Source organism: Phyllobates terribilis, unplaced genomic scaffold (genome assembly GCF_046119375.1).
Source record: "Phyllobates terribilis strain yellow unplaced genomic scaffold, ASM4611937v1 Scaffold_2__4_contigs__length_985480577, whole genome shotgun sequence".
Taxonomy (NCBI): Eukaryota; Metazoa; Chordata; class Amphibia; order Anura; family Dendrobatidae; genus Phyllobates; species Phyllobates terribilis.
The window spans coordinates 791645227-791672862 of record NW_027362762.1 but is presented as its reverse complement, the minus strand read 5'-3'; positions in this window follow the sequence as shown (position 1 = coordinate 791672862).

Here is a 27636-nt window from a genome sequence, read left to right as displayed (position 1 = left end):
CATCCATTCACCTTTTCTGCATCGCACAAAGACACGGTGGTTGTAACCAAAGATCTCAAATTTGGACTCATCAGACCAAAGCACAGATTTCCACTGGTCTAATGTCCATTCCTTGTGTTTTTTAGCCCAAACAAGTCTCTTCTGCTTGTTGCCTGTCCTTAGCAGTTGTTTCCTAGCAGCTATTTTACCATGAATGCCTGCTGCACAAAGTCTCCTCTTAACAGTTGTTGTAGAGATGTGTCTGCTGCAAGAACTCTGTGTGGCATTGACCTGGTCTCTAATCTGAGCTGCTGTTAACCTGCGATTTCTGAGGCTGGTGACTCGGATAAACTTATCCTCAGAAGCAGAGGTGACTCTTGGTCTTCCTTTCCTGGGGCGGTCCTCATGTGAGCCAGTTTCTTTGTAGCGCTTGATGGCTTTTGCAACTGCACTTGGGGACACATTCAAAGTTTGCCCAATTTTTCAGACTGACTGACCTTCATTTCTTAAAGTAATGATGGCCACTCGTTTTTCTTTACTTAGCTGCTTTTTTCTTGCCATAATACAAATTCTAATAGTCTATTCAGTAGCACTATCAGCTGTGTATCCACCTGACTTCTTCACAACACAACTGATGGTCCCAACCCAATTTATAAGGTAAGAAATCCCACTTATTAAACCTGACAGGGCACAGCTGTGAAGTGAAAAACATTTCCGGTGACTACTTCAAGAGAATGCCAAGAGTATGCAAAGCAGTCATCAAAGCAAAAGGTGGCTACTTTGAAGAACCTATAATATAAGTCATATTTTCAGTTGTTTCACTTTTTTGTTAAATATATAATTCCACATGTGTTAATTCATAGTTTTGATGCCTTCAGTGTGAATGTACAATTTTAAAAGTCATGAAAATACAGAAAAATCTTTAAATGAGGTGTGTCCAAACTTTTGGTCTGTACTGTACATTGGGCTCGTTGCTTGGGTCGAGCACCCGAGCATTCCAATTTGCTCGACCCGAGCATCAAGCACCAAGCATTTTAGTGCTCGCCCATCACTATTAAGGATGAAGTGGGATGGGATTGGATAAAGTTCACAGGTGGTGAGGTGTGATTTGGAGAGTAAAGAGGAAACTTGATCTTCCTTAATGGTGGAGAAGCTGGTTTTGAAGGAGATGGGTTAAGTAGATATGAGGAGGGGCTGTGTGGACTTTAGGCGAAAGCTTTGCCTGATGGTGTCAATCTTCTGCTTCACTAATGAGGCAAAGTTTTCAGCTGGGATGAGAGGAGAGGGAGGAGGTGCTGGGGGATGGAGAAGAGAACTGAAAGTGTTGAATAGCTGCTTAGGGTTGTGAGACAGGGAGGATATGTGAGATGAGAAGTATGTTTGTTTTGTTACAGTGAGTGTGGACTTGAAAGTAGTGAGGAACTGTTTGAATCCGATGAAGTGCTTGTTGAATTGGGACCTTTTCCATCTCCGCTCAGCAACCCATCTCAGTTCTTTAGTCAGGTTGGTGTACCATGGTTGCCTGCTGATTGTGCAAGCTTTGGTATGTGTGAGGGAGCTACTGAATTGAGAGCTGCAGCTGTTGTAGTGTTATATAAAGTGACAGCAGCATCTGTATTGTGTAAGGAACTTATGTCTGCAAGAGAGAGAAGGGATTCAGAAAGTTAGTGTAAGTCAAAGTGTTTGAGATTTTTGCGAGGGTGTGCTAGATTGTTGAGTGGAGATTGTGCGCCTGGAGAGGAGAGGGAAAAGAATATGAGTAAATTGTGGTCAGACAGAGGGAGAGGTGAGTTAAAAAGTTTTGAAAGGGAACAGAGGCGGGTGAAGATGAGCTCCAGTGTGTGACCCTCTTTGTGAGTGGGTGCGGAAGACCATTGAGCAAGGCCAAAGGAGGAAGTGAGAGATAGAAGCGTAGAGACAGCTGTGAGGGAAGTGTCAATGGGGATGTTGAAGTCCCCATGATAATAGTGGGAAGTCAGCAGAAAGGGAGTGAAGTAGCCAGGTGGTCAAGTGGTTGAAGAAAGTGATGGCTGGCCCCGGGGGGGGGGGGCGGTAAATGACAGTCAGTTGGAGGTTGGAGGGTTAGTAGATGAGCGCACAATTCACCTCTAAAGAGGGGAGAGTAATGGAATGCAGCAGTGGGATTTGGGTGAAGGCGCAGTTATCTGACAAGAGAAAAGCAACTTTTCCGCCATGCTTGCCACTGGGATGGGGGGTATCAGAAAGGTGGAATCCACCATACAAAAGTGCAGCTGGAGAGGCTGTGTCAGAGGGGGTGAGCCAGCTTTCGGTGATGCCAAGGAAGGAAAGTTTGTTAGTAATGAAAAGATCATGGATGTAGGAAGTTTGTTGCAGATGGAGCAAGCGTTCCATAGAGCTCCTGTTAATGGGACTGGGGAAGCAGGGGCTGGGCGAATGGTTATAAGGTTAGAAAGGTTGCAAGAGTTTGTGATAGATTGTGGATAGGAGGTGAAAGTGACTGAAGGGATGTGGTGAGGGGGACCAGGATTTGGAGACAAATTGCCGGCAGTGAGGAGGAGCAGGGAAAGTATTAGCAGGTGGGAGCAGGGCAGGGCATGAGGAAGCTGTCGGTGTTTGGAGACACAGGATTGAATTTGAGGAATAGTTCTGGGAAGGGGGTGAGATGGATGGGGTGAATGGAGGGAGAGATGACCAGTTCCTTACTAGGTGTAGGGATTATGGGTGTTAGTAGAAAGTGAGGACTATAGGGGAGAGAGTGAAAACAAACAGAAACATTGTTTACTTTGACTGGGTATCCAGTTTCCTTCAGTTCCCTTCTGGTTCAATTCAAGTCTAATTCAGTGGATCACACTTGTATGACACACTTGAGTGATACACTGGGCAGACTATGTCAGCAGACTCCCTTCTCACAATGCATGTGCTAATAAATGCATGCAGGTGTGAAGCAAAGAGGAGAGGCCTGAGTTAATCAAATAGCACATGGATGCCATATTTTTCATGACACCATAGACTTGTACTGACCCTTGTCATCCGTGCTGCTGGGAAAAAATGGGCATTTCTCCATGTAGTTTGCACAGAGACACACGGTCCATGAAATTACAAACATGTGAAAAACAGCATTGATTGTCATGGGTACGTGTTGTATATGTGAAACCCGGACATCTCAATGAAGTCTTAACTGATTCAGGGTTTGGAAACCATGCAGCGGTTAAAAGAAGTAACATATTCTTCGTCTGAGCAGCTTCCGCTTGGAAGTATCTCAGTAATTACAGTTTAAATCATAGATAAAAGATCCTGCAATACCAACAGTAGAACCGGCAATGAAGCCACTTGAGGAAAAACACCGCTGGTCTAGGAAAACATTGGTGGATCTACTGGCATCTTAAAGACATTGTGTGTACATACCCTAACTGCATAGGTGGGAATAAACATATATTCCTCAGTCAGGTAAACAGACATTACCAACATTACATTTATCAATCATTTGCAACTTTTTCTTCTACTTTGACACCTACATTTCCCTTCTGTATTTTGTCAGAAAAAAGTGAGTATATTTTGCTAGTGTGAGAAACCTCAGCTCCTGTGCAATTACTTTTTCATCAGGATCAAATACAGTTTCCTAGGTCAATAATGGAAATGTATCCATAAAAATTGGATGCCACATGGATGTGCAGTGTTGGATCTGATTTGCATGTCTGTGCATTGACTTGAATGTGTTATAAAAGACACGGAAGAGACTATTTCATGTTGCGATTTTATTCCCACACTCAGTCCATGTTCAAAAACATCTGAACAGTCCTATTGAGATACATTGGTCAGTGTGCTGACAGTACATGTCCGTATAATACACTCATCTGAACAAACTCTAAAACGAACAGCACTATGATGCAACTGTGATGCCATCAGTGTGCTGAGATTTTCATGGACCAGCATAGTTGCATAAGTGAGTTTGATTGGTGATGCAGATTAAAAATGGACATGCTGTTTCTCTGTTTTTTGCAGGCCACTATATCTCATTCCACAAAAAAAAGGAACATGTGAACAGTACTGGAGACTATGATGTCTGCATTTTCTTTTTGAAAAAAATATGGGTAAAACACATATTGTAAAAAAATAAGCAGCTGAATTTTTTTTACTCCATCACTGAGGTAGCGTAAAATGATTCAAAGCATTGGGGGAATTAATTATTATGCACTGTTTTTTTTAAATACATGTGTTTTTAATATAGTTTTGCAACAATTGTTTTTGTGTTAAATTTGTTGCTGCAGTAGTTAAAAATCACACTGCCTAAAAACCAAATAAAATTGCTGAAAAGTACTCTCATAGGAAATATAACCCTTTATGTGTCATTGAAGAGACTAATTAGTTGCTGGAGTAACTGCCCAACTGTTTGAAAAAAAAAGTGTATATATATTTTTATATATATATATATATAAATATATATACATAAATATATATACATACAGTGCTGCTCATCATTATTGGCACCCCTTCATTTTTTTCATAGATGAACAATATTTTCAGAAATAAATGGAAATGTACCAAAGTTATATCCTCTGGATTTTTTAATTAGTGATCAACTTCCATATTGCAATTTCAAAGAAAAAATAGAATAAACAGCATGTGCAGCAATAAAGGCACCCCTTATTATAACTTGGTTGCACACCCTTTGGCATTGTTGACAGCCTCCAAATGTTTCTTGTAGCCACCTCATCAGGAGCATGCCCAGGCATTGTAGGGAGGTCATACAGGCACGTGGAGGCCACACACAATACTGAGCCTCATTTTGACTTGTTTTAAAGACATTACATCAAATTTGGATCAGCCTGTAGTGTGTTTTTCCACTTTAATTTTGGGGGTGACTCCAAATCCAGGCCTCTATTGGTTCATAAATTTGATTTCCATTGATGATTTTTGTGTGATTTTGTTGTCAGCACATTCAACTTTGTAGAGAATGAAGTATTCAATGAGCATATTTCATTCATTCAGATCTAGGATGTGTTATTTGAGTGTTCCCTTTATTTTTTTGAGCAGTGTATATAATATGCATATGTGTGTGCATACAGTGAGTCCGGAAAGTATTCAGACCCCTTTACATTTTTTACTATTTGTTTCATTGCAGCCATTTAGTAAATTCTAAAAAGTTTTTTTTTCTCATTAAAGTACACTCTGCACCCCATCTTGAATGAAAAAAAAAGAAATGTAGACATTTTTGCAAATTTATTAAAAAGAAAAACTGAAATATCACATGGTCATAAGTATTCAGACCCTTTGCTCAGACACTCATATTTAAGTCACATGCTGTCCATTTCCTTGTGATCCTTATTGAGATGGTTCTATTACTTCATTGGAGTCCAGCTGTGTTTAATTAAACTGATAGGACTTGATTTGGAAAGGCACACACCTGTCTATATAAGACCTCACAGCTGACAGTGCATGTCAGACCAAATGAGAATCTTGAGCTCAAAGGAACTGCCCAAGGAGCTCAGAGACAGAATTGTGGCAAGGCACAGATCTGGCCAAGGTTATAAAAGAATTTCTGCATTACTCAAGGTTCCTAAGAGCACAGTGACCTCCATAATCCTTAAATGGAAGACGTTTGAGACCACCAGAAGTCTTCCTCGACCTGGCTGTCCAGCCAAACTGAGCAATCGTGGGAGAAGAGCCTTGGTGAGTGAGGTAAAGAAGAACCCCAAGATCACTTTGGCTGAGCTCCAGAGATGCAGTAGGGAGATGGGAGAAAGTTCCACAAAGTCAACTATCACTGCAGCCCTCCACCAGTCGGGCCTTTATGGCAGAGTGGCCCGACGGAAGCCTCTCCTGAGTGCAAGACATATGAAAGCTCACATATAGTTTGCTCAAAAACACATGAAGGACCCCCAGACTATGATAAATAAGATTCTCTTGTCTGATGAGACGAAGATGGAACTTTTTGGTGATAATTCTAAGTGGTATGTGTGGAGAAAACCAGGCACTGCTCATCACCTGCCCAATACAATCCCAACAGTGAAACATGGTGGTGGCAGCATCAAGCTATGGGGTATTTTTCAGCTGCAGGGACAGGACGACTAGTTGCAATTGAAGGAAACATGAATACGGCCAAGTACAGAGATATCCTGGATGAAAACCTCTTCCAGAGTGCTCTGGACATTCAGACTTGGCCGAAGGTTAACCTTCCAACATGACAATGACCCTAAGCACACAGCTAAAATAACAAAGGAGTGTCTTCAGAACAACTCTGTGACCATTCTTGACTGGCCCAGCCAGAGCCCTGACCTAAACCCAATTGAGCATCTCTGGAGAGACCTGAAAATGGCTGTCCACCAACCTTCACCATCCAATTTGACAGAACTGTAGAGGATCTGCAAGGAAGAATGGCAGAGGATCCCCAAATCCGGGTGTGAAAAACTTGTTGCATTATTCCCAAGAAGACTCATGGCTGTACAAGCTCAAAAGGGTGCTTCTACTCAATACTGAGCAAAGGGTCTGAATACTTATGACTAGTGATGAATGAGTATGTTCTGGTAACCCTTTCGCTGAGTATGCTCGGACGAGCACCGAGTATTTACAGCGTGCTCGGTGATATGTTTGAATCACTCTCATGTGCATGATTTGAGATGGTTTGACAGCTTTAATACATGTGAGGAATGTGTAAGAAGCAGTCATTCCTCACATGTATTAAAGCTGTCAAACAGTCGCAAATCATGCACACGGGAGTGATTCAACCATATCACCGGGCATGCTGTAAATACTCGGTGCTCGCCCGAGTATACTCGGCGAAAGGGTTAACAAAACATACTCACTCATCACTACTTATGACCAAATGATATTTCAGTTTTACTTTTTTAATAAATTTGCAAAAATTTTCAGTTTTGTTTTCAGTCAAGATGGAGTGCAGAGTGTACTTTAATGAGAAAAAAATGAACTTTTTAGAATTTACCAAATGGCTGCAATGAAACAAAGTGTGAAAAATGTAAAGGGGTCTGAATACTTTTCGTACCCACTGTATATATATCATATGTTATTATTATTATATTATGGATAAAAAAAGTCTGCACACCCTGATTGAAATGTAAGGTTTTTGTCATATAAAAAAGAATCATACCAAACAGAATGATTTCAGAAATTTGTCCTTCTATAAAGTTACCTATAATCTATGCAAATTTATTGAGAAAGTAAAATCATTTGAGGAGGAAAATAAAAATAACCAAATTAAAACAATATGTTTGCATAAGTGTGAACACCGTCTTATAATTGAGGATGTGGTTGTGTTCATAATTAGCCAATCACATTTATATTTATGTTAAATAGTAATCAGTACACAGCCATCATAATTTAAAATAATTCTGATTAAACAATTATAAAATTTAGCTGCTGTAGTAGGATTTACCTGAAATGTTCTTAATTGCATTTTACAGAAAAAGCCATGATCTGTAAACAGCTTTCAACACAGCAAAGGGATACCATTGTTGAAAGTCATCAGTCAGTAGAAGGGCATAACATTTTTTACTAGGCAACTGATATACCATGAAACACTGTGAAGACGATCATCTAAAATACATTTGTAAGAACACTGGTATTACTTAGAACTGGATGTCCCTCAAAACTTGATAAAAAGACAAGAATACTGGTTCAGGATGCCTACAGCAACATTAAATAAGCTGCAGGAATTTCTGGCAAGTACTCGTTGTGTACTGCATGTGCCAACAATCTGCCGAATTTTTCATACGTCTGGCCTGTGGCGTATGGTGGCAAGATAGAAGCTTTTTCTTAAAAAGGAAAACATCCAAGCCCAGCAATGTTTTGCAAAAGCCTAAATTAACCCTGCACAAAGCATGTGGGATAATGTGTTATAATCTCATGAGACCAAAATTGAACTTTTTGGTTATAATTCCTCTTTCATATGTCAAAACTCTTCCAACTCTTCATATTTTCAAATCACCTTCATTTCTTCTATGAACATATCTTGGTGTGGGTCACAAAATCCTCTGCAGTAATCCTGCTTATGCTTTGGAGCGCATGCCCTTTCAATTGACAAGCGCTGTAATGTGCTTGTCATTAGAAAGCAAATTGCATTACTTGTCAATTGAAAGGGCTGACACTTGTTGTCCAAAGCATTGACAGGGTTAATTTGCATCACATATTAGCAAGCTCAAATGCTTCAGTGTCCTCTGACAATGCTTTGGAGCACAAGTGCCAGCCCATTCAATTGCCAACCCCTGCAATGTTTTTTCTAATGACTAGCACATTGCAGCATTTTGTCAGTGAAAGCTGTCATCTCAGCTTGTGTGCTTAAAAACCCTGTCAATGATTTAAAGCCAGCTCTGCTCCATCAGGAGCAGAGTGATGTGCTCTTCTCATTCTGTCCGAAACCTTGTTCAGATGAGGGGCATATTGGGTGTAATAGACGGGAAGTAGTGCAATAAGATGATGGAAATTGCTGCACTCACAAGGTAAAACAATTCCTCTTTATTGTGGCATATAAAGAATATTTAGTAGGAACAGAAAACACATAACCTATGGCCATTTCACATTCATCCTGATGCTTTTTCAGGGTTTGATGAGTAAATAGCAGAAAATGACCTTTTCATCCAGTGTAATTTTGTATAAATTTACCGTATGTTTCGGATTATAAAATGCACTTTTTGTCCCCAAAAATGTAGCCCTATGTAGCTTACCGCCTGCACTGGAGTGGGATCACAGGGTCACTGCTACAGGAAGCTTCTGGCAGCGGTGGCAGGAGTGGGGCGATGCTGCAGGTCTCAAGCTGGTAGGAAGGGTTGTTTGGTGGTGCGGGGGCTCCACCAACATTTTGTGAAAGCCAGGAGCCCCTGCACTTTCCATACTTTTCAATGCGGTGGACTTCGGAAAAATGACCGCCAGGAGGCGGCACATGCGCGTATTGAGATCTCAGGACTGAGATCTTGTCTTGCGAGATCTCAATTGTGCATGCAGCGCCTCTGGTGACCATTTTCCCGGAGTCCACATCTTTGAAAAACATGGAAAGTGCAGGGGCTCCAGGCTTTCACAAAATGTCGTCAGAGCCCCGCATTGCTGAACACCACCTCCCTCTAGCTTGGGGTCCACAGCATCACCCCACCGCTACCTTCGCCGAAAACCCCCCAGGTAAGGTACCGTAAAAGTGGATTATAAAACACATCACTAGTTTATTACAATTTTTTTCCCTACTTTCCTCCCCCAAAATTTATTTGGGGTTTGTTTTATAATCCGATGCATCTTGTAATCCACAAAATATGGTACATAAGATAGTCACATTCACAATATATAAACATCAATACAAAACACACTCTAAGTAGTAGCAAAAAGACATAAAAAATAAACTAGCAAGCATTACATTAACATAAAGTTTAAAAAAATACCATTAAAACATTTCTTTTATTCAGACCCAAGCGTCCTAGTTAGCGAATCTCTTGAAGTTTTAATTTGCTGATTTACACTCTACAGGAGAGAGAGGACATTAATAACGATAAGAGCTTACACTCTACAGAAAAGAGAGACTTACCTAGTGACTCTGGAGATGGAAAATGACTCTGCTGTACAAACTATGCTCTGCTGGGACCCTCTGGTCTGTGATGGCCCAGGTACTGACCCCCACTGTACAATGTATGATAATCCACAAGATGTTATATTGCAGGGCATTATGTTGAAGCCCGTGTCACAATGCAAAATGACATTAGCCTACTCTCTGATGCTTCAGCAATATGGGAAATGATGCTGAGCAAGTTTTTTTTTTCTGTGAACCATGAATCATATCTCAAAATGTTTAAATTTGTGTGAAACTGCAAATTTCATGAAATTTCACTCTAACTCAGTCCACCGAGAATCGATCTGCTCATCTCTAGTCCTGGTGACTCTGATTTAATGATCAATCTAGATTCACATCACAAGAGATTGAGGTGTCTATCTGGTATAGAAATGAGTTCTAAGCCAATAAATGAAAGAGACAGTGAATTACCTTCATGTGGATAGTGGAAAGAAATGTTTAAACAAACCATTGGGGAGACATCAAAAGTACATGTTACCCTAAATTAGTTTAATCTTTCACATGCCATATGCAAATAAATGGAAAATGTCTGCATGCTGGGTATATATTGAAAAGGGAAGTTTTCTGCTGTCTGGTCACTAATCCTTTCCAGGTTTCCTTAGTTGGCACATTCTGTATCAGTACAACCAAAAGAACGAAAAAAAAAAAATCGAGAGGTAATAGTCACGGTAAAAATTGTTTTATTTGAAAATAATATGATGCAGTGAGTCTGCAACTTAGCAGAAAGGAAGAGCTTAACATATGAAAGTTGATGAAGAGAAAAATAAAAAACACTAGAAAGGGGGTGCTGTTTAAATGGCAAATATGCATGCATAATTATTACTGGATATGCTGAATGTCTTTTGTCTTATAGTTAATGTATAATCCAGTTAAGAAATGTATATAAAAATGACAGATATAAAATATTAAATCACCAACGTGAATTAAGGCATCAAATCTGTATACTGATTCATAGGATCAATAGGTCCCAGTACGATAGGTTATTGATTTACATAAATGTAGGTTTATGTTGTAATCTTATAGAATATAAATATCAATATGGCACTATGTATTCTATTGCATGTAAGCAGATCACAATATAATAAAGTGTAAATGCATGTGGACCCAATGTACCAATTCCATGTAGATGTCAATGTGATGCCATAAATGTATGAAGGTGCAAGTACATCTGGATTCAATGTGCCAGTTCCATAAAGGTGTCAATGTAGGTAAGGTGTAAGAGGAAATATATACCTGGACTGGTGTAGACAGCAATATCCTTTTGTGTTCATATGCTGTATATGTATGCTATTTAGTGTGTTTGGTTTTCCCCTCACATTCTGTATCAGGTACAGTCATTCATTAATCTCGCAGCAGTGAGATTTGAACTAGTGCATCTCAAAACGAGGTGTGAAGTTGATGCACAGACTATGCTTTTTCTACAGCATATAGCATACATAAAGGATGTCTGGCTTGTTGTTGGTTGCATTTGGCACGTCCATTGAAAGAAGCTGGATAGAGTTAGTGTGAAGATTCCAGGATACTTTCCTGTTGCAGGTACACTCAATGAACATTTCTCTATTTATTTGCAAATGAAAAGATTAAAATTTCTTGTTTGTAGGGTAAGCTGTATTATTGGTTCAACATTGGGGAACAGTCAGAATGATTTCTTCATTACCAATACTGCTACCACTATAGTTTAGGGAATGCAAACAGCTTATACTGTTATAACTGAGCCAAATATATCATAGTGGTTCATACAGGATAGCCAAGTTGGTGCACCTTTAAACACTTTTGTCTAATTTTATACCACCTATTTGTTAGCCTACGTTTTTGGCTCCTTGTAGCAAATATTGTTGCAGTTTAGTTCATGGCCCTTTTCCTCTAAACTGGACGCCTTTTTTGTAAAATATGCCCTGATTCAGATTAGGTTAAATTTTGTCTAAAACCCATGAATAATATGCCAAAATCTAATGCAACATTACAGTGGGTACGGAAAGTATTCAGACCCCTTTAAATTTTTCACTCTTTGTTTCATTGCAGCCATTTGGTAAATTCTTTTTTTCTCATTAAAGTACACTCTGCACCCCATCTTGACTGAAAAAAAACAGAAATGTAGAAATTTTTGGAAATTTATTAAAAAAGAAAAAACTGAAATATCACATGGTCATAAGTATTCAGGCCCTTTGCTCAGACACCCATATTTAAGTCACATGCTGTCCATTTCCTTGTGATCCTCCTTGAGATGATTCTACTCCTTCATTGGAGTCCAGCTGTGTTTAATTAAACTGATAGGACTTGATTTGGACAGGCACCACCTGTTATATAAGACCTCACAGCTCACAGTGCATGTCAGACCAAATGAGAATCATGAGCTCAAAGGAACTGCCTAAGGAGCTCAGAGACAGAATTGTGGCAAGGCACCGATCTGGCCAATGTTATTAAAGAATTTCTGCATTACTCAAGGTTCCTAAGAGCACAGTGGCCTCCATAATCCTTAAATGGAAGAAGTTTGGGACCACCAGATGTCTTCCAAATTGAGCAATTGTGGGAGAAGAGCCTTGGTGAGAGAGGTAAAGTAGAACCCCAAGATCACTGTGACTGAGCTCCAGAGATGCAGTAGGGAGATGGGAGAAAGTTCCACAAAGTCAACTATCACTGCAGCCCTCCACCAGTCGGGCATTTATGGCAGAGTGGCCCGACGGAAGCCTCACCTCAGTGCAAGACATATGAAAGCCCGCATAGAGTTTGCTCAAAAACACATGAAGGACTCCCAGACTATGATAAATAAGATTCTCTTGTCTGATGAGACGAAGATAAAACTTTTTGGTGATAATTCTAAGTGGTATGTGTAGAGAAAACCAGGCACTGCTCATCACCTGCCCAATACAATCCCAACAGTGAAACATGGTGGTGGCAGCATCATGCTATGGGGGTGTCTGTTGCGCTCACACCCGGACTGACTGGCGTGAGCGTGGTTAGTGATCCCACTGGGCCATGAACCGAGGAGTCCCTGGAGGGGCATGACTAAGTATCAACTCGGTCCGACCAAGGTCGCACGGCGGCTCAGTCGACTCCGTGAACCAGGGAGGAACAGAGCAGAAGGACCAGGTGCTACTCCAGGTCAGACCCCGGTCACAGCTGTTGATCCACTCCGGGGAATGCAGGAATGGGCAGGCACAGCTGGTATGCAGAGAGGTGGGTACTGGCAGGCATGGCTGATATGCATACAGGCGAGTACTGGCAGGCACGGCTGGTATGCAGACAGGTGGGTACTGGCAGGCACGGCTGGTATGCAGACAGGCAGATACTGGCAGGTATGAACGCAGGCTGGATAGAGACCAGTACAGACTGGGATACAGGAAGAGAGCCGCGGGTGAGGTGGACTAGCAGAGCAGAACTGCAGGCACGGAGGACAAGCGGGGCAGAGCAGAGCGAAACCACAGGTGTGGTGGACAAGCAGAGCAGAGTGAAACCGCAGATGCAGTGAACAAGCAGAGCGGAGCGAAACCGCAGGTGTGGTGGACAAGCAGAGTGGAGCGAAACCGCAGGTGCGGTGGACAAGCAGAGCGGAGCAAAACTGCAGGTGCGATGAACAAGCAGAGCAGAGCGAAACCGCAGGTGCAGTGAACAAGCAGAGCAAAGCGAAACTGCAGGTGCGGTGAACAAGCAGAGCAGAGCAAAACCGCAGGTGCGGTGAACAAGCAGGACAGAGCAAAGCCGCAGGTGCGGTCAACAAGCAGAGCAGAGCGAAACCGCAGATGTGGTGGATAAGCAGAGCAGAGCGAAACCGCAGATGCAGTGGACAAGCAGAGCAGAGCGAAACCGCACGTGCAGTGGACAAGCAGAGCAGAACAGAGCAGAAGGTGCAGGCAGACAGGACAGTGCTCTGTTCACATGGAACAGACTGGAAAATACAGGAAGATAGTTAGAACACAGGAGGTAGATACGGAGGCAGGGAAACGGGACAAGCAGAACCAGATACACACAAGGCACTTACTATGAAGTAGCGAGAGCACACAAAACTCAAAAACAGAAGTACAGAGACAACGAGTTGGAGTTAGGTGCAGGTTCAGACACTGCAGGAAAAGGGAAGGTTTGGACATAGAGACAAACAAGTAATGGGCTAGGACACAGTTCAGACAGGAACTGAACCAGGAACAAGATACAGAAACAAGCCTGGGAACTCAGCCCCCAGGGTGGCAGAAACAGACTAGAAGTCACAGATACAGGCAACAGGCCTGAGAATACAGCCCCCGGGGTGGCAGAACCGACTAGAAGTCACAGATACAGGTAACAGGCTTGGGTATACAGCCCCCAGGGTGGCAGAAACAGACAAGATACAAGACAGGACCTGGCAACTCAGTTGCACAGAACACACTGTAAGAAAGTGTTGCTCATGCACCTCCTACTGGGTGGAGGGGGTTTAAGTATCCAGTGACTCAGAGCAATAGGCTGGGGAGGCATTAGGAGTGAGCACACAGTAACTATAAGAATCAGGCAGTAACAGCTCCGCCGCCCTAAGCAATCAGACAAGAGACACAGCAGGTACTGGAGCAAAGTGTGCAGCCTGGACTGATAGGTAAGATTGAGGTCTTGCATGGTGGGAGGTGGTAAACCATGCCAGCACGCCGCCAGGGATATTACAGTGTCTTTCAGCTGCAGGGACAGGACGACTGGTTGCAAAAATGAATGTGGCCAAGTACAGAGAAATCCTGGATGAAAACCTCTTTCAGAGTGCTCTGGACCTCAGACTTTGCTGAAGGATTCACCTTCCAACAAGACAATGTCCCTAAGTACACAGCTAAAATAGCAAAGGAGTGGCTTCAGAATAACTCTGTGACCATTCTTAAATGGCCCAGCCAGAGCCATGACCTAGACTCAATTGAAAATAGCTGTCAACCAACGTTCACCATCCAACCTGACGGGACTGGAGAGGATCTGCAAGGAAGAATGACAGAGGATCCCCAAATCCAGGTGAGAAAAACTTGTTGCATCATTCCCAAGAAGACTCATGGCTGTACTAGCTCAAAAGGGTGCTTCTACTCAATACTGAGCAAAGGGTCTGAAAACTTATGACCATATGATATTTTAGTTTTGTTTTTTTTTTCCTTTTTTTGCAAAAATTTCTACATTTCGTTTTTTTTTCAGTCAAGATGGGGTGCAGAGTATACTTTAACCCCTTAACAAGATTAGATGTACTAATACGCGTCTGTGCCCTGGGACTTAAGAGCCAGACCCGTATTAGTACGTCATCGCGATCGCACGCGCACACAGGTTGTGCGGGCGCGATTGCCGCCGGGTGTCAGCTGATTGTCACAGCTGACACCCGGTACTATGTGCAGGGAGCGGTCCCGCACCGCTCCGCGCACATTAACCCCCGCAATGCTGCGATCGAAGTCGATCGCAGCATTGCGGTGGCAAGGGGAGGTGATCGCAGATACTCACCTCCTCTTCCGGCCTCCAGCGCTGTCTGCTGCAGCTTCCAGGATGTTGCCATGATGACCCGATGTCGTCATGGCAACATCCGGGTCACCAGACAGCAGGAAGATTTTTTGGACATGCGCAGTGCATCTCCAAACTATCTTCTCCCTGTCCAGCGCTGACAGCCTGCATGACACAGGGATGGTGCTGCATTCCTGTGCCATGCAGGCGATCAGAGAAAAAAAAGTGAAAGTCCCAGAGTGGGACAAAGTAAAAAAGTATAAAAACTGTCAGAAAGTGAAAAAAAAAAAAAAATCCACCAAAAATAAAAATATAATGTACCCATCAATAAATATTATTATAAAAAAAAACAAAAAAAACAATAAAAGTACACATATTTGGTATCGCCGCGTCCGGAACAACCTGACCTATAAAACTGTCCCACTAGTTAACCCCTTCAGTGAACACGGTAAAAAAAAAAAAAAAAAAACGAAGCAAAAAACAATGCTTTATCATCATACTGCCAAACAAAAAATGGAATAACGCGCGATCAAAAAGATGAATATAAATAAAAATGGTACCCCTGAAAACGTCATCTCGTCCCACAAATAACAAGCCACCATACAGCTCCATCAGTCGAAAAATAAAAAAGTTATAGCTCTCAGAATAAAGCTATGCTAAAAAATATTTTTTTCTATAAAATTGCTTTTATTATGTAAAAGTGCAAAACAAAGCAAAACGATATAAATGTAGTACCGCTGTAAACGTACTGACCCGAAGAATAAAGCTGCCTTATAAATTTTACCACACGCGGAACAGAATAAAAAAAACAAAAAAAACAATTCCTGAATTGTTTTTTGTTTATTCTGCCTCCCAAAAATCGAAATAGAAAGCGATCAAAAAATGTCACGTGCCTGAAAATGGCACCAATAACAACATCAACTCATCCCGCAAAAACAAGCCATCACATAACTGTCTGCCAAAATCTGGAAAAATTATAGCTCTCAAAAGATGACGATGCAAAAACTAGATTTTACAAAAAATGCATCTTTTAGTGTGTGACAGCTGTCAGTCATAAAAACCCCATATGATTCTGGAATCGCTGTAGTCTCACTGACCCGAAGAATAAGGTCGTCTAATCAACCACACGAGGAACGGCGTAAAAAATAAACTCTCGGGTTAGGGTTGGGCTAGGGTTAGGACTAGGGTTAGGGCTGGGTTTGGGGTTAGGGTTGTGATGGGGTTGTTTTTTTTTTCAAAAGTAAGAAAAAAAGATGACGATAGTGTTGAGCGCAAGTGCTCGCTACTTGAGTTTGCATCAGGTGTTCGGGTATGCATTGAGTATCGTGGGTATTTGAGTGACATGCTCGAGTCTCCGCCCCATAAGCTTCGCGGGCAAAAAAACTTTGCAGGGATTGCCTGCCATGCACGAGCGATCCCCGCATGTTTTTTTTTGGGTGTCTAATAACCGTGAAACATGCGGGGCAGGGACTCGAGCATGTCACTCGAGCACACGCAGTACATGGTGCATACCTGAGTACCCGATGCAAACTCAAGTAGCGAGCACTTGCGCTCAAGACTAATGACAACTTATTCAATATGATGACCTAATGTTATCAAGTTCTGTGTCGTACCTCTGGGTTCAAAATGTTCACTATACCCCTTAATAAAATCCTTGAGGGGTATAGTTTCCAAAATAGGGTCACTTGTGGGGGAGCTCCACTGTTTAGGCACATCAGGGGCTCTCCTAATGCGCCATGGTGTCCGCTAACAAATTGAATGGAAAATCGGCTCAAATTGTTAGCAGACGCCATGTTGCGTTTGGAGAGCCGATTTTCCATTCAATTTGTTAGCGGACACCATGTTGCATTTGGAGAGTCCCTGTGTGCCTAAACATTGGAGTTCTCCCACAATTGACCCCATTTTGGAAACTAGACCACCCAAGGCACCTATCTAGATGAATAGTGAGCACTTGGAACCCCCAGGTGCTTCACAAATTGATTCGTAAAAATGAAAAAGTGAAAAAAAAACACTTTTTCATTTTTACAAATCAATTTGTAAAGCACCTGGGGGCTCCAAGTGCTCACTATGCATCTAGATAGGTGCCTTGGGGGGTCTAGTTTCCAAAATAGGGTCACTTGTGGGGGAGCTCCAATGTTTAGACACCCAAGGCACCTATCTAGATGCATAGTGAGCACTTGGAGCCCCCAGGTGCTTCACAAATTGATTCGTAAAAATGAAAAAGTGAAAAAAAACACTTTTTCTTTTTTACAAATCAATTTGTGAAGCACCTGGCGGATCCCAGTGCTCACTACGCATCTAGATAGGTGACTTGGGGGGTCTAGTTTCCAAAATGGGGTCACTTGTGGGGGAAATCCAATGTTTAGACACACAGGGACTCTCCAAACGCAACATGGTGTCCGCTAACAATTTGAGCCGATTTTCCATTTAATTTGTTAGCGGACACCATGTTGCATTTGGAGATTCCCTGTGTGCCTAAACATTGGAGCTCCCCCACAAGTGACACCATTTTGGAAACTAGACCCCCCAAGGCACCTATCTAGATGCATAGTGAGCACTTGGAACCCCCAGGTGCTTCACAAATTGATTTGTAAAAATGAAAAAGTGTTTTTTTTTTCACTTTTTCATTTTTTTGAATCAATTTGTGAAGCACCTGGGGGATCCAAGTGCTCGCTATTCATCTAGATAGGTGCCTTGGGTGGTCTAGACTCCAAAATGGGATCATTTGTGGGGGAGCTCCAATGTTTAGGCACACAGGAGCTCTCCAAATGCGTCATGGTGTCCGCTAACAAATTGGAACCATGTTTTGTTTGGAGAGCCCCTGTGTACCTAAACACTGGAGCTCCCCCAAAAGTGACCCCATTTTGGAAACTAGAGCCCCCAAGGCACCTATCTAGATGCATAGCGAGCACTTGGAACCCCCAGGTGCTTCACAAATTTATTCGTAAAAATGAAAAAGTGAAAAAAAACACTTTTTCATTTTTTCGAATCAATTTGTGAAGCACCTGGGGGTTCCAAGTGCTCACTATGCATCTAGATAGGTGCCTTGGGGGGTCTAGTTTCCAAAATGGGGTCACTTGTGGGGGAGCTCCAATGTTTAGACACACAGGGGCTCTCCAAACGCAACATGGTGTCCGCTAACAATTTGAGCCGATTTTCCATTCAATTTGTTAGCAGACGCCATGTTGCATTTGGAGAGTCCCTGTGTGCCTAAATATTGGAGCTCCCCCACAATTGACCCCATTTTGGAAACTAGACCCCCCAAGGCACCTACATAGATGCATAGTGAGCACTTGGAACCCCCAGGTGCTTCACAAATTAATTCGTAAAATGAAAAAGTGAAAAAAAAAAAACTTTTTCATTTTTACAAATCAATTTGTGAAGCACCTGGGGGTTCCAAGTGCTCACTATGCATCTAGATAGGTGCCTTGAGGGGTCTAGTTTCCAAAATGGGGTCACTTGTGGGGGAGCTCCAATGTTTAGACACACAGGGGCTCTCCAAACGCAACATGGCGCCCGCTAATAATTTGAGCCGATTTTCCATTCAATTTGTTAGCGGACACCATGTTGCATTTGGAGAATCCCTGTGTGCCTAAACATTGGAGCTCCCCCACAAGTGACCCCATTTTGGAAACTAGACCCCCCAAGGCACCTATCTAGATGCATAGTGAGCAATTGGAACCCCCAGGTGCTTCACAAATTAATTTGTAAAAATGAAAAAGTGTTTTTTTTTCACTTTTTCATTTTTTCAAATCAATTTGTGAAGCACCTGGGGGCTCCAAGAGCTCACTATGCATCTAGATAGGTGCCTTGCATGGTCTAGATTCCAAAATGGGGTCACTTGTGGGGGAGCTCCAATGTTTAGGCACACAAGAGCTCTCCAAACGCGACATGGTGTCCGCTAACAAATTGGAACCATGTCGTGTTTGGAGAGTCCCTGTGTGCCTAAACATTGGAGCTCCCCCAAAAGTGACCCCATTTTGGAAACTAGACCCCCCAAGGCACCTATCTAGATGCATAGTGAGCACTTGGAACCCCCAGGTGCTTCAGAAATTGATTCGTAAAAATGAAAAAGTGGAAAAAAAAATACTTTTTCATTTTTATGAATCAATTTGTGAAGCACCTAGGGGTTCCAAGTGCTCACTATGCATCTCCATAGGTGCATTGAGGGGTCTAGTTTACAAAATGGGGTCACTTGTGGGGGAGCTCCAATGTTTAGGCACATCAGGGACTCTCCAAACGCAAAATGGCGTCCGCTAATTATTCAAGCAAATTTTACAATCTAAAAGTCAAATGGCGCTCCTTCCCTTCCGAGCCCTGCCGTGCGCCCAAACAGTGTTTTTTCCCCACATATGGGGTATCTGCGTGCCCAGGGGAAATTGCACAACAAATTTTGGAGGCCATTTTTTCTTGTTACCCCTGTGAAAATAAAAAAAATTGGGTCTAAAGTAAAATTTTTGTGAAAAAAGTTAAATGTTCATTTTTTTCTTCCACATTCAAAAAATTCCTGTGAAGCACCTGAAGGGTTAATAAAGTTCTTGAATGTGGTTTTGAGCACCTTGAGGGGTGCAGTTTTTAGAATGGTGTCACTTTTAGGTATTTTCTGTCATAAAGACCTCTCAAAGTGACTTCAAATGTGATGTGGTCCCTAAAAAAATGGTTTTGTAAATTTTGTTGGAAAAATGAGAAATCGCTGGTCAACTTTTAACCCTTATAGCTCCCTAACAAAAAAAAATGTTGGTTCCAAAATTGTGCTGATGTAAAGCACACATGTGAGAAATGTTATTTATTAAGTATTTTGTGTGACATATCTCTCTGATTTAAGGGCATAAAAATTAAAATTTTTAAAATTGCTAAATTTTCTACATTTTCACCAAATTTCCATTTTTTTCACAAATAAACGCAAGTGATATCGAAGAATATTACCAAAATCATGAAGTACTATATGTCACGAAAAAACAATCTCAGTGTAATGCACACGCCCGGACTGACTGGCGTGTGCGTGTTTATGTAGTGATTCCACTGTGCCATGAGCCGGAGAGTGCCTGGAGGGGTGTAACTAAGTATCTGCCAGATCCGACCAAGGTCGCACAACGGCATACGACGCCAGTGCACCAGGGAGGAACCGAGCAGAGGGACCAGGGTCTACTCCAGGTCAGACTCCAGACACGGCTGTTGACCCACACTGGGGAATACAGGAACAGGCAGACTAGAGCGCAGGCTGGGTAGGGTCCAGTACAGACTGGGAGACAAATTCGGAGCCGCAGATGCGGTAAACAAACAGAGTAAAGCGAAACCGCAGGTGCGGTAGTCAAGGCCGAGCAGAGCAGAACCGCAGACGCGGTAGACAAGGCAGAGCAGAGCAGAACCGCAGACGCGTTAGACAAGGCTGAGCAGAGCAAAACCGCATACACGGTAGACAAAGCTGAGCAACGCGAAACCACAGACGCGGTGGACAGTGCTGAGCAAAGCGAAACCGCAGACGCGGTGGACAGGGCTGAGCAAAGCGAAACCACAGACGCGGTGGACAGGACTGAGCAAAGCGAAACCGCAGACGCGGTGGACAGGGCTGAGCAAAGCGAAACCGCAGACGCGGTGGACAGGGCTGAGCAAAGCGAAACCGCAGACGCGGTGGACAGGGCTGAGCAAAGCGAAACCGCAGACGCGGTGGACAGGGCTGAGCAAAGCGAAACCGCAGACGCGGTGGACAGAGCTGAGCAAAGCGAAACCGCAGACGCGGTGGACAGGGCTGAGCAAAGCGAAACCGCAGACGCGGTGGACAGGGCTGAGCAAAGCGAAACCGCAGACACGGTGGACAGGGCTGAGCAAAGCGAAACCGCAGACGCGGTGGACAGGGCTGAGCAAAGCGAAACCGCAGACGCTGTGGACAGGGCTGAGCAAAGCGAAACCGCAGGCGCGGTGGACAGGGCTGAGCAAAGCGAAACCGCAGACGCTGTGGACAGGGCTGAGCAAAGCGAAACCGCAGGCGCGGTGGACAGGGCTGAGCAAAGCAAAACCGCAGATGCGGTGGACAGGGCTGAGCAAAGCGAAACCGCAGATGCAGTGGACAGGGCTGAGCAGGCAAGAACCGCCGAAGCGGCAAGCAAGGCAGAGCGGAGGGGACAGGGCTCTGTTCACACGGAACAGACTGGAAGGGAAAGGCAGAACTAGGTACACACAGGATCCTGGCAATGAAGTAGCGAGTGGACTCTAAACTCACAAACGGGAGTACAGAGACATCGAGTAGGAGATAGGTACGGGATCAGATTCTGCAAGAAAAGTGAAGGTACGGACATGGAGAATAACAGGTAACAGGCTAGAAGAGTATACAGACAAGAACAGGCAAGATACAGAAACAGGTCTAGGTATGCGGCCCCTAGAAGGCGGAAAGAACAGGCTAGGAGCGTGTTCACACGGGCCTGGAAATACAGCCTCCAGGATAGGCAGAAGACAACAGGCTAGAGAGCGTGTACAGACTGCAGGTTAGAGTACACAGGTAGGACACAGTACAGACACGGGAACAGATACTGCAAGACAGGTAACATAAACAGGACCTGGCATGTCAGAGACAAGAAGCCAACTGACAGGGCAAGATACTCAGGCATGGGCTATTGGAGCAGCTGGTTTAAATACCAGGTGACAGACAGCAATAGGCTGAGGACGCACAAGGGGTGTGCCTGCAGCAGGTACAAAAAGCAGGAAGTGATCGGGCGCCGCCCTTAAGCTGCAGAAACAGAAGCAAACAGACAGCATGGAGGGAAGCCAGAGAGACATTCTAGATTGAAGATCAAGTGCGCGCTCTTGCACAGTGGGAGATGGACCACTATGCAAGGACGCCGCCAGGTATGTTACACTCAGAATCAGGGGGATCTGTTGAAGCATTCCAGAGTAATTACCTCATAAAGTGACAGTGGTCAGAATTGTAAAAATTGGCCTCGTCATTAACGTGCAAACCACCCTCGGGGGTTAAGGGGTTAATGAGAAAAAAAAAAAATAGAATTTACCAAATGGCTGCAATGAAACAAAGAGTCAAAAATTTAAAGGGGTGTGAATACTTTCTGTACTAACTGTATGTGGCAAAATGAGTAAATAAACCCTACTACTGCAATTCTATCGAATAGATTCAAAGAATATGTGTTATCTGCAAAACTCGATTTAGGACATTTCATCGCTATAGTCCAAAAATGGTTCTGCTACAGGTATATGTTTTTTAACAATAGGAAATGGAGAAAGGAATATGGTGATAAAAATCTGCACTGCCAAAAGTCCAAAAACTATTATAGACAGAGATGAGATATGTATGCGGTTTCTTTCGTCAACACGTTTGAAGGTTTCCAACCTCTTCATCAGGACAAAACCACACAAACTTTTGATTTTTGCTATTGTGGTTTTGTCCTGATGAAGAGGTTGGAAACCTTGAAATGTGTTGACGAAAAAAAACGCATCCATATGTCATCTCTGTCTATGATCGTTTTTGGACTCTTGGCAGCATGGATTTCTATCACCGTATGCCTTTTTCCATTTTCATTTTATTCCATTGGTGATCCTGCAGTAGCCTTGACATACTTTCAATAGATGATGTGACAGTCACAACCCTATCAGGTTAGCATATCATTTTACTGCCCATACCCCCTTGTTACCGGATAAGACCCTATTTTGCGCTTCTTGTCTCTCCAGTCCCACCTTTTATTTGTTATTTTTTAGCAAAAGGTAATATAGTAGCATGAAATGTTTTATCATAACTGTAATCTAAATTAATGTAAATTTATATTTGCTGTGCTTTACGCAAATAAACCTCAAAATTATACAGAAAGAAATTAAATTACAGCTTAACCTTTAAAACATTACAGAGCATTTGCTAATACTACAGATCAGTTATTTTCTGTCAAGGTCATACAAGCCAATTTGCAGTCCAGAATCCACTGAAATAAACAAGTCATCTCATTAGTAGTGGAGAAGATGTAATATAGATGTTCTGTGTGAACTACAATTAGCTTGTCATCATTAAAATAAATGGTGCAATTTTTGTACATGCCCTTGTTTACGTACATTAGGAAGCATTCAAATCATTATTCCGAAAATCCTTAAACACTTGCATTTTCTCTGTCATAGACTTTGTTCACAGGAAATCTACTTCATGAGTAATTATTAGGGAGAGCCATTTAATTTCATGGTAAAAACAATACCATATAAATAACAGTCAATTTGTTGCGATTCTTTCTGTTTGGAGATGTTTATTTAGGCGTGAAGCATAAGAAACTTGTTTGACAGGGCATCGCAATTTCAAAATCTGTTAAAAATTACTATTCGCGTTTCTGATTGAGACACAATTGCTTGTTTTATATTATCTAAATTGCTTTGTTAATTTGCATTTTCCAGCGTTATTTTTTTTACAGGGAAGTTTAATTAGATTCTGTCATTAGAAAGGAGTCATTTCAGTTGCAGTAAAAAAAAACAACTACTATTGTTAACCCAAGTAAAGCAACCCATAAACAATATTATGTGAAGGATAATATTACTAATTTACTGAACATTTACATGTGAGAGAAATACACCAAATACAAGTTATAGCATTAAATAAAATCCCGAATTTGCTGCTTTTTAAACAGAAATCAGTACATGGTGTTTTAATTAAAAACTGAACATAGTTGGCATATTTAAATTGTTGACTAACTGTAAAGTTCTCGGTCCTACAACTGATCTAAGACTAACTTCTTCCATAATCCGAACCTCACATCTCCATCTCCAATACTTCTCTCGTGCTGTGCCAGTTTTCTGGAATGCACTATCCCAGACAAAATGAAAAATACCTAATCCTCACATTTTTAAGCGTGCTTTAATAACACATCTCTTTACGCAGGCCTATCACCTCACTTCACTAATCTAACTCTCTCCTGTTCACTCTTTCTAAATTTTCCTCAGAATCTGGTCCCTTCTACTCATCTGTGTCCACATGCTACGTGCACACAATAGAATTTGGTAACTGTACTTACACAGATACTGGCTGATGAACGGATCATGCAGCTTATTTGAAATGCCTTATTTATTATAATGTAGGCGGGACCATACATGACAAATACTTTTTACCTATTGGGTCCCCTTATTTCCTTACGGTAAGCTTGGGAGCAGGGCCCTTACTCTTCCTGTAACCTGCAGAACTTTGTGTTACTTTGTATTGTCTTTATGTCTTTATTGTCTGTACATGTCCCCACTTAATTATAAAGTGCTGTGGAAGTGGAATTTGTTGGTGCTATATAAATAAAATTATTATAAAATTCTTAAAGTTTTTGATAATAAATTGAAGCCTTTTATTCCCCTGTATATTTTTCTGCAAAATACTGTGATAGTGAAGGGGAAAACTTTCCACCCTGCATCATTTTAGGGTATATGCCCCATTTGTCTATAAGACATTAGCAGATCGAACAATGCTTTCCTAAGGAAAGTAGCATAGGAAAAAGCCGATGGCCTTTTTCCTGAAGATGCTTAATTGGTGGTTTTGCTGTCATTTTTGCGACCAGCTTCGTTTTTCTATAATTTAAACTATAAATAGCAGGCAGGTTCCTAGCTGAAGCCAAAACAAAGAAAATGCTACTCCTTTTTACAGTTCACAGTTTCTGAACCCTGAAGTGGTTTAAACAAGTAACAAAAGGCTCAACATTGTTGAGCATTATGTTTATTTTTTAAGTAGTTTTGATGCATATTTTTAGGCAAGGGTTCAGTGCACCATATTGCCTCCTCAATTACCATCCTTCACAACTCCTCTTATGGCGATTGACAGCACTCACTTTGGAGCCCTGCCAGTTCTAAATACCGAGCCCTGTATAGATTGACATTGCGGGGGCTGAGAGCATGAACAGTTTCAATGCATGCAGGTGCATTCTTATTGTCCTCCTACCTATCTGACCACTCCTTCACTGTATGTTTTGCTGGCTCCTCTTCCTCTCATTTTCTCCTTACCTTCAGGTTCCTCAAGGATCAGTCTTAGGCCCCCTCCTCTTCTCCTTATACAACACCCCTATTGGACAAACAATCAGCAGATTTGGTTTTCCGTACCATCTCTATGGTGATGACAATTATACCCATCGTCTTCTGACCTCGCCCCTGAATTATTACAAAACACCAGTGATTGTCTTTCCGTTGTCTCTAACATGATGTCCTCCCTCTATCTGAAACTGTACCCTTCAAAAATTGTGTTTTCCTTGTGTTTCCTCCCTCCACTAACCTACCTATGCCCGATATTGCCATTTCCATGTGTTGCTCCACCATTACTCCCCAGCAACAAGCCCACTGTTTTGGGGTCATACTTGATTCAGTTCTTTCATTCACTCCCTACATCCGATCACTCACTTGCTCATGTCATGTACACCTCAAAAACATTTCTTGAATTCAAACTTTTCTTACCTGACTCTGCAAAAATTCTTACTGTCGCTCTGATTCATTCTCGTCTGGACTACTGCAACTCTCTACTAATCGGTCTCCCTCTTACTAAACTCTCCCCTCTCCATTCTGTCCTGATTGCAGCAGCCAGGATCATATTACTCATCAACTGCTACACCAATGCCTCCACCCTGTGCCTGTCTTTGCACTGGTTACCCATCTGCTACAGAGTTCAATATATACTCATCACCCTCACCCACAAAGTGCTCTAAGCTTCAGAACCACCCTACATCTCCTCCCTCATCTCAGTCTTCCACCCTACCCGTGCCCTCCATTCTGCTAATGACCTAAGATTAACATCCTCAATAATCTGAACCTCCCACTCCCATCTCCAAGACTTATCACGTGCTGCGCCAATTCTTTGGAATGCATTACCCAGGATTCTTCAACTAATACCCAATACCACAGTTTTAAGCGTGCCCTAAAAAAATGCATTTCTTTATCGCCTCACCACACTTATCGCCTCATCACACTTATCTAACTATCTCTTTTTTTCCCATACAAAATTTCCTTCCAAATGAGGACTCTCATATCATCTGTTCACACAACCCCATGTACTTAATAGACCTCTGTGTCTGTACTTGTTCACATACTGGTTGGTGACTGGTTCATTCAGCACTATGTGAATACCCTATTTATTACATTGATGGTTGACCATACAATACAAGCAATTGTTACCATCCACCTTTTGCGTCTCCCCTATTTCCTCATAGATTGTAAACTCGCAAGCAGGGCCCTCACTCCTCCTGGTATCTCTTAATTTATGTAACTATTGTTATACTGTAATGTCTTTTATTATCTGTACAATTCCCCTCTAAAATGTAAAGTGCTGCGGAATATGTTGGTGCTATGGAAATAAAAATTATTATTATTATCCCTCTCTTGTATGTGGCAGCACACAGGATCATAAAGCAGCAGGCAGTCAATGCCGACAGGAGAGTGAGATAAAAACTTGCACCCAGTTGACATGGTGTGTATTCTCATTTCCCTTTACTGTCAGCATCATCGCACACTGCTTTATGATCCTGTGTGCAGTGAGCATCCAGTACACACAGGAGATAAATGAGAATGCAACTGCCCACACTGACACTGTGTGACCTCTCAACCCTTGTAGTAAGTGCAGGTCTGGGGATTTAGATCATACAGCACTGCAAAGCAAGCACCATCAAACTACATCAGGGGAGGTGTAGAGGATGGTAATTGAGGGGGTGAGAGAGTGCATTGAGCCCTTGGCCAAGCTCAATGGTGTTAACAAAGATGATTAATTTGATGTAGATTTCTCTTTTGTTCTTTCATTTTATATTTTGTTAATTTATAAAAATAATCCATAAACACTTCCATTTTTTAAAACATTCTTAATTTGTAATATTTTTCTATAGCTCCCTAAAACATTTGCACAGTACGATAGTACCTCACAAAGTGTGTGTCATAAATATTTTTTTTTGCATATTTCTATTACTTTCAAATTTTAGATCCATACTAGTGATGTCACGCACAGTGTGGGAAAGACTAAGTGAAACACGAAAGGATGAGGGCAAGGTAGCCGAAGCGCTAGGGAAAGGGGGAGTGGCGACCCTTAGGCAGATCTAATATCACCCTACCTGTCCCTAAATAGGTTCCACACCTATTGCCGAACAGGAAACCTAATCCCTGTATATCCCTTGAGCTAGGCCCTAGATAGGGAGGGGGGTGAGCACTGGTCAGTTCTCACTATAAACTAAAGACAAAAAGGGAGATAAACAAAGGGAGGAAAACTTAGCTTGAGCAGACATCAGAGAGATAACACCAAACGTCCTCCAAGGGCACCAGAGAGGAAGTTTGCCGACTGCTATTGCTCCAAGCCTTCACAATTGAAAATGAGAATATCACTGGCTGCTACCTGAAGCAGACTGAGAATTTATAAACACCCAGACCAGGGTGTGTCAATCAGAGCAGAAGGGAGGTTGCCACTGGGTCCAAAAGTCAGAAGGATTAAGAAGGCATCTGCAATGCCAAATGCAGTGACTTTCTGCAGCCAGATCCAGAAAGACTGTCTGTTACATCTGACACACCCATGACAAGTGATGACCGAGCATGCTCGCCACTATTCGATACTCGACCGAGCATCTCACTGCTCGAGATGCTCAATGCTCGGTGAGTATTTTTGAAATGCTCGGGCAGAAGCTTTAGTTCCTGCCCTGCATGTTTGGTGCTGTTTAGACAGCGAATTAACATTGCCTGCCAGTTCTTGTAATGCCGCAACCATGTTA